General features: G+C 75.7%; 9 non-coding genes across 9 annotated transcripts; 6 read left to right on the top strand and 3 right to left on the bottom strand.

The window, feature by feature from the left end:
- The first annotated feature begins 530 nt into the window (after nt 1-530).
- Nucleotides 531-602, top strand: TRNAD-GUC (transfer RNA aspartic acid (anticodon GUC)). Its single transcript has one exon. It is a non-coding gene; the product is annotated as a tRNA-Asp (tRNA).
- A 710-nt stretch (nt 603-1312) lies between these two features.
- Nucleotides 1313-1384, top strand: TRNAG-UCC (transfer RNA glycine (anticodon UCC)). Its single transcript has one exon. It is a non-coding gene; the product is annotated as a tRNA-Gly (tRNA).
- A 299-nt stretch (nt 1385-1683) lies between these two features.
- On the top strand, nt 1684-1755 carry TRNAE-CUC (transfer RNA glutamic acid (anticodon CUC)). Its single transcript has one exon. It is a non-coding gene; the product is annotated as a tRNA-Glu (tRNA).
- A 3006-nt stretch (nt 1756-4761) lies between these two features.
- On the bottom strand, nt 4762-4832 carry TRNAG-GCC (transfer RNA glycine (anticodon GCC)). Its single transcript has one exon. It is a non-coding gene; the product is annotated as a tRNA-Gly (tRNA).
- Nucleotides 4833-6576: 1744 nt separating this feature from the next.
- Nucleotides 6577-6659, bottom strand: TRNAL-CAG (transfer RNA leucine (anticodon CAG)). The gene has a single exon. It is a non-coding gene; the product is annotated as a tRNA-Leu (tRNA).
- Nucleotides 6660-7227: 568 nt separating this feature from the next.
- TRNAD-GUC (transfer RNA aspartic acid (anticodon GUC)) lies at nt 7228-7299 on the top strand. Its single transcript has one exon. It is a non-coding gene; the product is annotated as a tRNA-Asp (tRNA).
- Nucleotides 7300-8009: 710 nt separating this feature from the next.
- Nucleotides 8010-8081, top strand: TRNAG-UCC (transfer RNA glycine (anticodon UCC)). The gene has a single exon. It is a non-coding gene; the product is annotated as a tRNA-Gly (tRNA).
- A 299-nt stretch (nt 8082-8380) lies between these two features.
- Nucleotides 8381-8452, top strand: TRNAE-CUC (transfer RNA glutamic acid (anticodon CUC)). Its single transcript has one exon. It is a non-coding gene; the product is annotated as a tRNA-Glu (tRNA).
- Nucleotides 8453-11458: 3006 nt separating this feature from the next.
- TRNAG-GCC (transfer RNA glycine (anticodon GCC)) lies at nt 11459-11529 on the bottom strand. The gene has a single exon. It is a non-coding gene; the product is annotated as a tRNA-Gly (tRNA).
- Between the last annotated feature and the right edge of the window lie 736 nt (nt 11530-12265).

Genomic DNA, 12265 nt, shown 5'->3' with positions numbered 1-12265 from the left:
CCGACGCGGCCGGCGGGGCCCTTGGCCGCCCGCGGCGCCTGGCGGGCGTCTTTGTGGGCGCGCCACGGACGGGACGCGCGCGCCGGCCGACGTGGAGCAAGGCCAGCGGACTCGCCCGGCTCCACCGCCGCCGCCGCCCCGTCGCCCACCCCGGGCGCCGGCCGGGACAAGGACGCGGCCCGGCGCGCGCCCCCCTTCTCCTCGCCGCCTCGCTGGCCCTCTCGAGAGGGCCTCTTCCTCGCGGCGCGATCTCCGCACGGGAGGCAAGAGGCGTCGCAGACTCGGCATTTCCAGCCGCCGCCGCCGCCGCCGCCGCCGGCGCCGCCAGGGCCGGGCGCGCGGCCGGGGTCGGGGTCGTGTGCGGGTCCGGGTGCGGGTCGCGGTCCGCTTTGCTGGATGACGCGGTCGTTTGGCTGTCGGGTCGGATGGGGCACACGTGCCGGGCACCGGTGGCGGGCAGGGCCTCGAGGGCGGGGGTCGGCGTCGGCAGGCAGCCGGAGAGCGGTCGTGCGCCAGGGCGGCCGCCGCCGTCCTCGTTAGTATAGTGGTGAGTATCCCCGCCTGTCACGCGGGAGACCGGGGTTCGATTCCCCGACGGGGAGGCAAGACGTCCCTTTTTGGTGGCTGGCGCCGCTCTGCGTCCTGCCGCTTGCCCCCGAGGGCGCTTCTTCGCCCTGCCCCGCCCTGCAGCCAGGCGCAGGCCGCCAACCCGTGCCCGGCCTGCCCACGGGGACCCCTCCCCGAGGCCCCCTCGCCGTCGGGCGGCGGTCGTTCGGCACGGCCGAGCCAAGGCTTCCTCTGCTCCCCGCAGCGCCCGACGAGCGGCCCGCCCCCAGCGGCTGGCGCACGGGGCTCCCTGCGACGCGACGCGCGACGCGCGCTGCACAGCTGCACAGCTGCACAGCTGCACAGCTGCACAGCTGCCGGGACGGGCGGCGGGTGGGTCCCCTCTCGGTGCGCGCAGCTGCCTCGCCGAGCAGCCGGTGGAGAAGGGCTGGGGCGAGCCGGCCGGTGGAGGGCGGGCGCCCGGCCGGGGCTTTGGCGGGGCGGTCGGCGTCGGAATGGCGGTCGCTTGGTGGAGTGGCAGCGAGGGCGCCCCCCAGAGGCGGTCCGTCCCGGCGGACGAGGGCTGCCGCGTCGGGCGCGGCGCTGGCGCTGGCGCGGGGCGGCGGTTGGTGGCGCCGGTGGCAGCGCCGCGCTGCGGGCGGGCGGGGCGTCGGAGCAGGGCTGCGCCAGGCGGCGGCGGCGGCGGCGGCGGGACGGCTGTGGCGCGAGCCCCGGGCCGGCGTCTCGGGGCAGGCCGGGCTGTGCGGCGTTGGTGGTATAGTGGTGAGCATAGCTGCCTTCCAAGCAGTTGACCCGGGTTCGATTCCCGGCCAACGCAGCGGACCGACCTTTTGCCGAGCTGCGGGGCCCTCCCGCCCCGCAGGCGGGCGGCGGGCGGCGGGCGGCGGGCGTGCGGCTGTGCGTGTGTGTGTGTGCGCGCGCGTGCGTGCGGGCAGGAGGCGCGCGCAGCGTTTTGAGGGCGCGGCGAGCAGGAAGCCGGCGAGGGCGCGTGCCTGGGCCGGGGCGGCGGGCGGCTGGCCTGCGCAAGGCAGGGGGCCCCGGCGGCGAGGGAGCGGCGAGCGGGCGGGCTGCGGGCCCCGGGTCCAGGAGGCGCAGGCGAGGCGCGAAGCCCGACGCTCCCTGGTGGTCTAGTGGTTAGGATTCGGCGCTCTCACCGCCGCGGCCCGGGTTCGATTCCCGGTCAGGGAAGCCTTTCTTCTTCCTCTCCGCCTGCCCGCCTGCCGACCGCCCGACCTCCGCCTCCCCGGCGCGGCGCGGGCGGCCGCGACCCCTCCCCCCACCACGCACACTTTTAGCCCGCGCCGGAGCTCGCTCGCTTCGCCCCTCGCCCCCTGGCCTCGGCCTCCCGACAAGGCCACCCGCCACGTCCAGCCCTGACCCTGCCACGCTCCCTCCACCCCTGCCAACGGCAGACCTTTCGGCCCCCGCTCGCCCCCTGGGCGTCTCCCCTCCTCCTCCTCGGACGCTCGCCTCGCTTCCCCTCTTCCTCGGTGGCTGGGGCCGCCTCCCTCCCGCCGTGGCCGCGGGCGCACAGCCCCGCCGCCGGCCCCCGCACGCGCTTCGACTCTCCCGCAGCCTGGCTTCGGCCGCGACAGTGTCGCGGCCCCCAAGCCGCCCCTTGGTCCCTCCCGAGCTGGGGCCGCCGGTGGGGGCGGGGGCTGGGGCTGGGGCCGGGGCTGGGGGTGCGGGCGGGATGGGGCAGGGGTCTCCCTGGACCGGTCGGGCCACCTGCCGAGACCTGTGGTCCCTGGCTTCGCCCCTCGCGCCAGCCAAGGCGCCGGCAGCTTTCCCGCCGCCGCCTGCCGGGTCCTGGCCCCGCTGCGTGTCCCGGGGGCCCGGCGATTGGGCGCCAGGGGCGTCTGGGTCTCGCGCGGGCGCGGGAGCCGAGGGCCCGGCCGCGGCGCCCGAGAGGCGGAGATGGGCCAGTGACCCTCGAGCCGTCCGTCCGTCGGGCTAGCGAGACCAGCCCGCCGCGGAGGACACAGAGCAGGGAGCTACAGGAGGCCGTTCCGGAAAACGCCACGGGCAAGCAGGTGGGGAGGGGCTGGGGGCGGAGGGGTGGCGGGGGTGGGGTGGGGCGACGCTTGGCCAGCGTTTTCTTCCAGTGGCCTCAGCGACGCTCCGCGTCCTATGGCCAAGTGGCCAGGGCGTTCCCCGGAACTCTTGCCTCCCCCGCGCCCCTCCCCACACCGAGATGGGACTTTGGACGGCGTTCCCCTTCCCGCCTCGGCGTCCACCCACGCCATCCCTCTCTCCAGCCCCGCATCCATCTTCTCCTGCGGGTGCTCCCCAAAGGAGATGGCAGCTCTCCGGCCCCTTGCCGCCACGACGGGCGCGCCGCCGTCAGCCAGCGGAGCTGAGTATCTGTCCAGGGACCGGTTCCGGCCGAGGCAGAGGGGAGGGCCGAGCCGATGAGCGGCAGGAAGCTGCCGCGGGCCCCACGCTGGACTTTGACGGAGCCGTTCTCCCCTGCGCCAAGGCGCCCCCGTGGGCATAGGGGTGCGCCCCGTGAGCGCGGGAAGTTCCCCCACGGGCCCGGCCGGGGTGCTGGGCGTGCGCGTGCGGGGGCGGGAGACGGTGCGGGATGGAGGCGTCGGTCCCGGTGGGTGGCCCCCCACGCGGGTCAGGGCACAGGGCCAAGTGACCCCAGGAAGAGGGCACGGCGGTGAGCCGCGCGGTGGGTGGCGTGAGGAGGAGTCCCGGGTGTGCGAGCGGAGCGCCGCGGGCCCGGAGGAGGTGCGGGGCTTGCGGGAACGGGCCGCTCAGGCAGGGGCTCCGGGCGGCCAGGCCCCTTGGCCGGCACGGGTGGCGGCGGGTGAGATCTAGGGTTGGGGTGGGGACGAGGGGCCTGAGGCGGGGGGGCGGGGGGGGACAGGGCCGGGGGAAGCGAGTCCTCGGGGCGGGTCGTGCGAGAGAGGACCATAGGGTCCGCGGGGTTGTTGGCGGATGGTGGGGCGGGGGTGCCTGGAGGCGGTAAGGAGCGGCGGGTGGCAAGCAGGGGCAGTGGGCTCCGGTGCGAGGAAGACGGAAGCCCCTGCGGTGGGAGAGGACGCCGGCGGGCGAGACTGGCTGTGCTGTGCTGCGCTGCGAGGTGGTGAGGCTAAGGAGTAGGGTGAGAGGAGGGGTGGGGAGCGGGCAAGGGCGGGGAATGCCACTGCCCCAGAGACAGAAACGACCTGTCCTGGGGACGGAGAGTCGCGTCTCGGGTGTGCGTTGGGGGTTGAGTTGAGAAGAGGCCAAAGGGACCAACGGAACGGAGGATCCCCGGCCGGGAAGGATTTGGAAAGTGGGGGCGCGGGGAGGAGGGGCCTGACAGGCGTCGGGGTGTTGGGGCAGTAGGGGGGTGGTGAGGGTGGAGGTGGAGGGGCTGGGGCTGGGGGTGCGGCTTGGGGCTTGCAGGCTGGGGTGGCGGCGGACTTGGCAGTGTCCTCGGGGCGTCCTGGGGGCGGGGGTGGCGGCGAGGATTCGTCGTGGTGCCGGTGCTGACCCGTGGTGGACTTGGTGCTGGCGCCGGGGTGTGGGGGGGGAGGGGCGGGGTGGGTGGACTGGGTCGCGGTGGCGGCGCAGGTGGTTTCGGTGGTGGAGGGGCCGGCGAGCGTTGGCTACCGATGGCGGCCGAGCGGGATCAGGTGAACACACGGCGGGCGTGCATGGTGACGATCTCGCGGAACTCTTTGGAAAGACTCGAGGGCGCGCCACCAGGACACTGGGACCCTCCGGGAGAAGGCGGTGGGTCACCCGTAGGAGCGGCACGTTCCTTCCTGCCGGCAGTGCCAACGCCGCGTAACTTGCCGGCCGGGGTCAGGGCGAGCCGGAGAGCGGGGAAAGGTGGCGGAGCGTGAGGAGGTGGGGCGTGCATGGGCCCGCGTGTGCTGCGGGAGAGTGTCCCTCGAAGGGAAACGCGTGACTCGAGCGGGGTCACGGGAAGGAAGAGAAGAGGGACAAGGAAGGAAGGTGCGCGGGCACGAGAGTGGCTGGGCCGTGAATGTGTCAGGGCACGGGGGGTTGGGGGGGCGGGCGTTTGGTTCCCGGGGTGCGTGTTTGGCGGGGGTGGGGGGGGACTTTTGTCTCCAGGGCGAGAGCGAGGGCCCGGGGCGGGCGGAAGGTGTTGGTGTGTGGCGGCGGCCTCGAGCGCAGGAGAGAGGCAGCCTAAGCTGGACGTCGGGGCCGCGGGACCAAAAGGGGACGGGGTGCTGCATGGGCCGGGAATCGAACCCGGGCCTCCCGCGTGGCAGGCGAGAATTCTACCACTGAACCACCCATGCACCGGTGGCCGGCGCCACCAGGCGCCGCCCCAGCGGCGCTCGCCACCAGCCGCCCGACACTGGTCACGGCCCTGCGGGGCCCTGGAGGGCGCTCGGGGGCGGGCGGGGGGGGGGCAGGCGCGGTCGGAGGGGGTGCGGTGCAGGGAGACACGGAGGCGCGGTGGCACCTGTGCGCCGAGGCGCGGAGGAGCCGCGACAGAGCGGGGCGGCCTCGGCCCATGCCGCGCCTTGTGTCCGGCCCAGGGCCGCCGCGACCCTGCCGGCGTCGCCAGAGGAAGCCAGGAGCCGCGCCCAGCCTGGCCCGCGCTCGGATGACAACGAGGGGCGGCGATGTGTGGCGGGCGACGTTCCCTTCGACGACCCACGGGCCCGTGCCCAAGTCCCCTGGGCGGCGGGCTTCCCCTCGGGTGCGCTGGGCGCGTGGCCGTGCGCGGGCGCCAACGGCGCGGCCTGCCGGGCGAGGGCAGGGCAGGGCAGGGCAGGGCAGGGCCGTGCAGGGCAGGGCTGGGTGGGAGGGCCGTGGCGTGGGGGCGGCCGTGGGAGCCGCAGGCTGGGGAGCGCCGCCTCGGCCGCCCGCCGCTGAGCGGCGCTCATGCCAAGAGACCCGAGGGGCCTGAGCCTGGCGCCTGCGCTCTGGCCGACGGCTCGCCCGCAAGGGTCCGGCTCCGGGGTGCCTTGGTGGCGAGGCAGGAGCGCGTTCTTGGATGGCGGGCGCGCTTTGGCAGAGTGGCTGCCGGCTGGCGGGCCGCCCGCGGAGGAGGCGCGCCGTCGTGTGGTCGTGGGTTTGGGTCCCCGAGGCGCCTTGGCGCGTGCAGACGGGGCTTGGCCCCGGCCGTGGGCCCGACGTTGCGTGTGGGCGACGGGGATCCAGGGCTTCGGCTCGCTGCTCCCCGGAGCCAGCTTGCCGGGTTGGGCCCGCGTGCCAGGCAGGCCCCGTGCAGGGAGGGCGCTGTGCTGGGCTGGCGAGCAGAAGGCCGGGCTGCGTGGGGCCCGGGAGGCAGGCATGTGTGGCCCGGGCGAGGCCCCGAGGTGAAAAGTCGTGGTGGGCACCACAGGCCAGCGAGATGGGGACGGCGACCTGAGCAGGGTGTGGAGAGGATGGACGGGCCGGGCGGCCGGGGGCTGTGGGAAAGGCCAGCGTGTTGGACGGTGTGCCGCCCGTTGCGCAGGCGTGGCGCTCCAAGAGCGAGGCGCTGTGCGCCAGGCAGAAGTCGGAGGGTGACCCTTGGAGGGTTTTGCACACGCAGGGTCGGGTGGGGTGGGGTGGGGTGGGGTGGGGTGGGGTCGGGTGGGGTGGGGTAGCGGGAGTGGGAGTGGGAGCGCGAGTGTGAGGGAGGGCTACACAACCCCCTAATGGGGGGGGGGGCTCGTGTGCGGAGGGGGAAGGGGAGAGCAGGCGAGGAACGATGTGGCGCGAAGTCCTGAAGCCCCCGCGTGTGGGGTCCGGTGCGAAGGGTGTGTGAGTGAGTGGGCGGGGGCGCGCGCGCTGTGTCGGGAAGGCCGGTTGCCAGTGGGTTCGAGGCGCTGGGGCAGCCTCCTGGGCTGAGTGCGCCAGGCCCGCGCAGCGGCGGGCGTGAGAAGCTGGTGGGGTCGAGAGGCGTGCGTGTAGGGGCCTGGAGTTTGGCGCGGCGGCCACAGGCCGGAGCGCCAGCCCGGGCCGGCCAGGAAGGCGGCCAAGGGCGGCGCTCGGGTGTGCGGGAGGCCCGGGAGGCGGGCGTTGGTTGGGCGGGCCAAAAGGTCGGCGTGTCAGGAGTGGGATTCGAACCCACGCCTCCAGGGGAGACTGCGACCTGAACGCAGCGCCTTAGACCGCTCGGCCATCCTGACGGCGGGCCTGGGCGCGTGGCCGCTCGCCTGGCTGGGAGCCGACGCGGCCGGCGGGGCCCTTGGCCGCCCGCGGCGCCTGGCGGGCGTCTTTGTGGGCGCGCCACGGACGGGACGCGCGCGCCGGCCGACGTGGAGCAAGGCCAGCGGACTCGCCCGGCTCCACCGCCGCCGCCGCCCCGTCGCCCACCCCGGGCGCCGGCCGGGACAAGGACGCGGCCCGGCGCGCGCCCCCCTTCTCCTCGCCGCCTCGCTGGCCCTCTCGAGAGGGCCTCTTCCTCGCGGCGCGATCTCCGCACGGGAGGCAAGAGGCGTCGCAGACTCGGCATTTCCAGCCGCCGCCGCCGCCGCCGCCGCCGGCGCCGCCAGGGCCGGGCGCGCGGCCGGGGTCGGGGTCGTGTGCGGGTCCGGGTGCGGGTCGCGGTCCGCTTTGCTGGATGACGCGGTCGTTTGGCTGTCGGGTCGGATGGGGCACACGTGCCGGGCACCGGTGGCGGGCAGGGCCTCGAGGGCGGGGGTCGGCGTCGGCAGGCAGCCGGAGAGCGGTCGTGCGCCAGGGCGGCCGCCGCCGTCCTCGTTAGTATAGTGGTGAGTATCCCCGCCTGTCACGCGGGAGACCGGGGTTCGATTCCCCGACGGGGAGGCAAGACGTCCCTTTTTGGTGGCTGGCGCCGCTCTGCGTCCTGCCGCTTGCCCCCGAGGGCGCTTCTTCGCCCTGCCCCGCCCTGCAGCCAGGCGCAGGCCGCCAACCCGTGCCCGGCCTGCCCACGGGGACCCCTCCCCGAGGCCCCCTCGCCGTCGGGCGGCGGTCGTTCGGCACGGCCGAGCCAAGGCTTCCTCTGCTCCCCGCAGCGCCCGACGAGCGGCCCGCCCCCAGCGGCTGGCGCACGGGGCTCCCTGCGACGCGACGCGCGACGCGCGCTGCACAGCTGCACAGCTGCACAGCTGCACAGCTGCACAGCTGCCGGGACGGGCGGCGGGTGGGTCCCCTCTCGGTGCGCGCAGCTGCCTCGCCGAGCAGCCGGTGGAGAAGGGCTGGGGCGAGCCGGCCGGTGGAGGGCGGGCGCCCGGCCGGGGCTTTGGCGGGGCGGTCGGCGTCGGAATGGCGGTCGCTTGGTGGAGTGGCAGCGAGGGCGCCCCCCAGAGGCGGTCCGTCCCGGCGGACGAGGGCTGCCGCGTCGGGCGCGGCGCTGGCGCTGGCGCGGGGCGGCGGTTGGTGGCGCCGGTGGCAGCGCCGCGCTGCGGGCGGGCGGGGCGTCGGAGCAGGGCTGCGCCAGGCGGCGGCGGCGGCGGCGGCGGGACGGCTGTGGCGCGAGCCCCGGGCCGGCGTCTCGGGGCAGGCCGGGCTGTGCGGCGTTGGTGGTATAGTGGTGAGCATAGCTGCCTTCCAAGCAGTTGACCCGGGTTCGATTCCCGGCCAACGCAGCGGACCGACCTTTTGCCGAGCTGCGGGGCCCTCCCGCCCCGCAGGCGGGCGGCGGGCGGCGGGCGGCGGGCGTGCGGCTGTGCGTGTGTGTGTGTGCGCGCGCGTGCGTGCGGGCAGGAGGCGCGCGCAGCGTTTTGAGGGCGCGGCGAGCAGGAAGCCGGCGAGGGCGCGTGCCTGGGCCGGGGCGGCGGGCGGCTGGCCTGCGCAAGGCAGGGGGCCCCGGCGGCGAGGGAGCGGCGAGCGGGCGGGCTGCGGGCCCCGGGTCCAGGAGGCGCAGGCGAGGCGCGAAGCCCGACGCTCCCTGGTGGTCTAGTGGTTAGGATTCGGCGCTCTCACCGCCGCGGCCCGGGTTCGATTCCCGGTCAGGGAAGCCTTTCTTCTTCCTCTCCGCCTGCCCGCCTGCCGACCGCCCGACCTCCGCCTCCCCGGCGCGGCGCGGGCGGCCGCGACCCCTCCCCCCACCACGCACACTTTTAGCCCGCGCCGGAGCTCGCTCGCTTCGCCCCTCGCCCCCTGGCCTCGGCCTCCCGACAAGGCCACCCGCCACGTCCAGCCCTGACCCTGCCACGCTCCCTCCACCCCTGCCAACGGCAGACCTTTCGGCCCCCGCTCGCCCCCTGGGCGTCTCCCCTCCTCCTCCTCGGACGCTCGCCTCGCTTCCCCTCTTCCTCGGTGGCTGGGGCCGCCTCCCTCCCGCCGTGGCCGCGGGCGCACAGCCCCGCCGCCGGCCCCCGCACGCGCTTCGACTCTCCCGCAGCCTGGCTTCGGCCGCGACAGTGTCGCGGCCCCCAAGCCGCCCCTTGGTCCCTCCCGAGCTGGGGCCGCCGGTGGGGGCGGGGGCTGGGGCTGGGGCCGGGGCTGGGGGTGCGGGCGGGATGGGGCAGGGGTCTCCCTGGACCGGTCGGGCCACCTGCCGAGACCTGTGGTCCCTGGCTTCGCCCCTCGCGCCAGCCAAGGCGCCGGCAGCTTTCCCGCCGCCGCCTGCCGGGTCCTGGCCCCGCTGCGTGTCCCGGGGGCCCGGCGATTGGGCGCCAGGGGCGTCTGGGTCTCGCGCGGGCGCGGGAGCCGAGGGCCCGGCCGCGGCGCCCGAGAGGCGGAGATGGGCCAGTGACCCTCGAGCCGTCCGTCCGTCGGGCTAGCGAGACCAGCCCGCCGCGGAGGACACAGAGCAGGGAGCTACAGGAGGCCGTTCCGGAAAACGCCACGGGCAAGCAGGTGGGGAGGGGCTGGGGGCGGAGGGGTGGCGGGGGTGGGGTGGGGCGACGCTTGGCCAGCGTTTTCTTCCAGTGGCCTCAGCGACGCTCCGCGTCCTATGGCCAAGTGGCCAGGGCGTTCCCCGGAACTCTTGCCTCCCCCGCGCCCCTCCCCACACCGAGATGGGACTTTGGACGGCGTTCCCCTTCCCGCCTCGGCGTCCACCCACGCCATCCCTCTCTCCAGCCCCGCATCCATCTTCTCCTGCGGGTGCTCCCCAAAGGAGATGGCAGCTCTCCGGCCCCTTGCCGCCACGACGGGCGCGCCGCCGTCAGCCAGCGGAGCTGAGTATCTGTCCAGGGACCGGTTCCGGCCGAGGCAGAGGGGAGGGCCGAGCCGATGAGCGGCAGGAAGCTGCCGCGGGCCCCACGCTGGACTTTGACGGAGCCGTTCTCCCCTGCGCCAAGGCGCCCCCGTGGGCATAGGGGTGCGCCCCGTGAGCGCGGGAAGTTCCCCCACGGGCCCGGCCGGGGTGCTGGGCGTGCGCGTGCGGGGGCGGGAGACGGTGCGGGATGGAGGCGTCGGTCCCGGTGGGTGGCCCCCCACGCGGGTCAGGGCACAGGGCCAAGTGACCCCAGGAAGAGGGCACGGCGGTGAGCCGCGCGGTGGGTGGCGTGAGGAGGAGTCCCGGGTGTGCGAGCGGAGCGCCGCGGGCCCGGAGGAGGTGCGGGGCTTGCGGGAACGGGCCGCTCAGGCAGGGGCTCCGGGCGGCCAGGCCCCTTGGCCGGCACGGGTGGCGGCGGGTGAGATCTAGGGTTGGGGTGGGGACGAGGGGCCTGAGGCGGGGGGGCGGGGGGGGACAGGGCCGGGGGAAGCGAGTCCTCGGGGCGGGTCGTGCGAGAGAGGACCATAGGGTCCGCGGGGTTGTTGGCGGATGGTGGGGCGGGGGTGCCTGGAGGCGGTAAGGAGCGGCGGGTGGCAAGCAGGGGCAGTGGGCTCCGGTGCGAGGAAGACGGAAGCCCCTGCGGTGGGAGAGGACGCCGGCGGGCGAGACTGGCTGTGCTGTGCTGCGCTGCGAGGTGGTGAGGCTAAGGAGTAGGGTGAGAGGAGGGGTGGGGAGCGGGCAAGGGCGGGGAATGCCACTGCCCCAGAGACAGAAACGACCTGTCCTGGGGACGGAGAGTCGCGTCTCGGGTGTGCGTTGGGGGTTGAGTTGAGAAGAGGCCAAAGGGACCAACGGAACGGAGGATCCCCGGCCGGGAAGGATTTGGAAAGTGGGGGCGCGGGGAGGAGGGGCCTGACAGGCGTCGGGGTGTTGGGGCAGTAGGGGGGTGGTGAGGGTGGAGGTGGAGGGGCTGGGGCTGGGGGTGCGGCTTGGGGCTTGCAGGCTGGGGTGGCGGCGGACTTGGCAGTGTCCTCGGGGCGTCCTGGGGGCGGGGGTGGCGGCGAGGATTCGTCGTGGTGCCGGTGCTGACCCGTGGTGGACTTGGTGCTGGCGCCGGGGTGTGGGGGGGGAGGGGCGGGGTGGGTGGACTGGGTCGCGGTGGCGGCGCAGGTGGTTTCGGTGGTGGAGGGGCCGGCGAGCGTTGGCTACCGATGGCGGCCGAGCGGGATCAGGTGAACACACGGCGGGCGTGCATGGTGACGATCTCGCGGAACTCTTTGGAAAGACTCGAGGGCGCGCCACCAGGACACTGGGACCCTCCGGGAGAAGGCGGTGGGTCACCCGTAGGAGCGGCACGTTCCTTCCTGCCGGCAGTGCCAACGCCGCGTAACTTGCCGGCCGGGGTCAGGGCGAGCCGGAGAGCGGGGAAAGGTGGCGGAGCGTGAGGAGGTGGGGCGTGCATGGGCCCGCGTGTGCTGCGGGAGAGTGTCCCTCGAAGGGAAACGCGTGACTCGAGCGGGGTCACGGGAAGGAAGAGAAGAGGGACAAGGAAGGAAGGTGCGCGGGCACGAGAGTGGCTGGGCCGTGAATGTGTCAGGGCACGGGGGGTTGGGGGGGCGGGCGTTTGGTTCCCGGGGTGCGTGTTTGGCGGGGGTGGGGGGGGACTTTTGTCTCCAGGGCGAGAGCGAGGGCCCGGGGCGGGCGGAAGGTGTTGGTGTGTGGCGGCGGCCTCGAGCGCAGGAGAGAGGCAGCCTAAGCTGGACGTCGGGGCCGCGGGACCAAAAGGGGACGGGGTGCTGCATGGGCCGGGAATCGAACCCGGGCCTCCCGCGTGGCAGGCGAGAATTCTACCACTGAACCACCCATGCACCGGTGGCCGGCGCCACCAGGCGCCGCCCCAGCGGCGCTCGCCACCAGCCGCCCGACACTGGTCACGGCCCTGCGGGGCCCTGGAGGGCGCTCGGGGGCGGGCGGGGGGGGGGCAGGCGCGGTCGGAGGGGGTGCGGTGCAGGGAGACACGGAGGCGCGGTGGCACCTGTGCGCCGAGGCGCGGAGGAGCCGCGACAGAGCGGGGCGGCCTCGGCCCATGCCGCGCCTTGTGTCCGGCCCAGGGCCGCCGCGACCCTGCCGGCGTCGCCAGAGGAAGCCAGGAGCCGCGCCCAGCCTGGCCCGCGCTCGGATGACAACGAGGGGCGGCGATGTGTGGCGGGCGACGTTCCCTTCGACGACCCACGGGCCCGTGCCCAAGTCCCCTGGGCGGCGGGCTTCCCCTCGGGTGCGCTGGGCGCGTGGCCGTGCGCGGGCGCCAACGGCGCGGCCTGCCGGGCGAGGGCAGGGCAGGGCAGGGCAGGGCAGGGCCGTGCAGGGCAGGGCTGGGTGGGAGGGCCGTGGCGTGGGGGCGGCCGTGGGAGCCGCAGGCTGGGGAGCGCCGCCTCGGCCGCCCGCCGCTGAGCGGCGCTCATGCCAAGAGACCCGAGGGGCCTGAGCCTGGCGCCTGCGCTCTGGCCGACGGCTCGCCCGCAAGGGTCCGGCTCCGGGGTGCCTTGGTGGCGAGGCAGGAGCGCGTTCTTGGATGGCGGGCGCGCTTTGGCAGAGTGGCTGCCG

The sequence above is a fragment of the Equus caballus genome, chromosome 5 (genome assembly GCF_041296265.1).
Source record: "Equus caballus isolate H_3958 breed thoroughbred chromosome 5, TB-T2T, whole genome shotgun sequence".
NCBI lineage: Eukaryota > Metazoa > Chordata > Mammalia > Perissodactyla > Equidae > Equus > Equus caballus.
The sequence above is the reverse complement of the archived record's forward strand: the minus strand, read 5'-3'. Positions and strand labels throughout refer to the sequence as shown.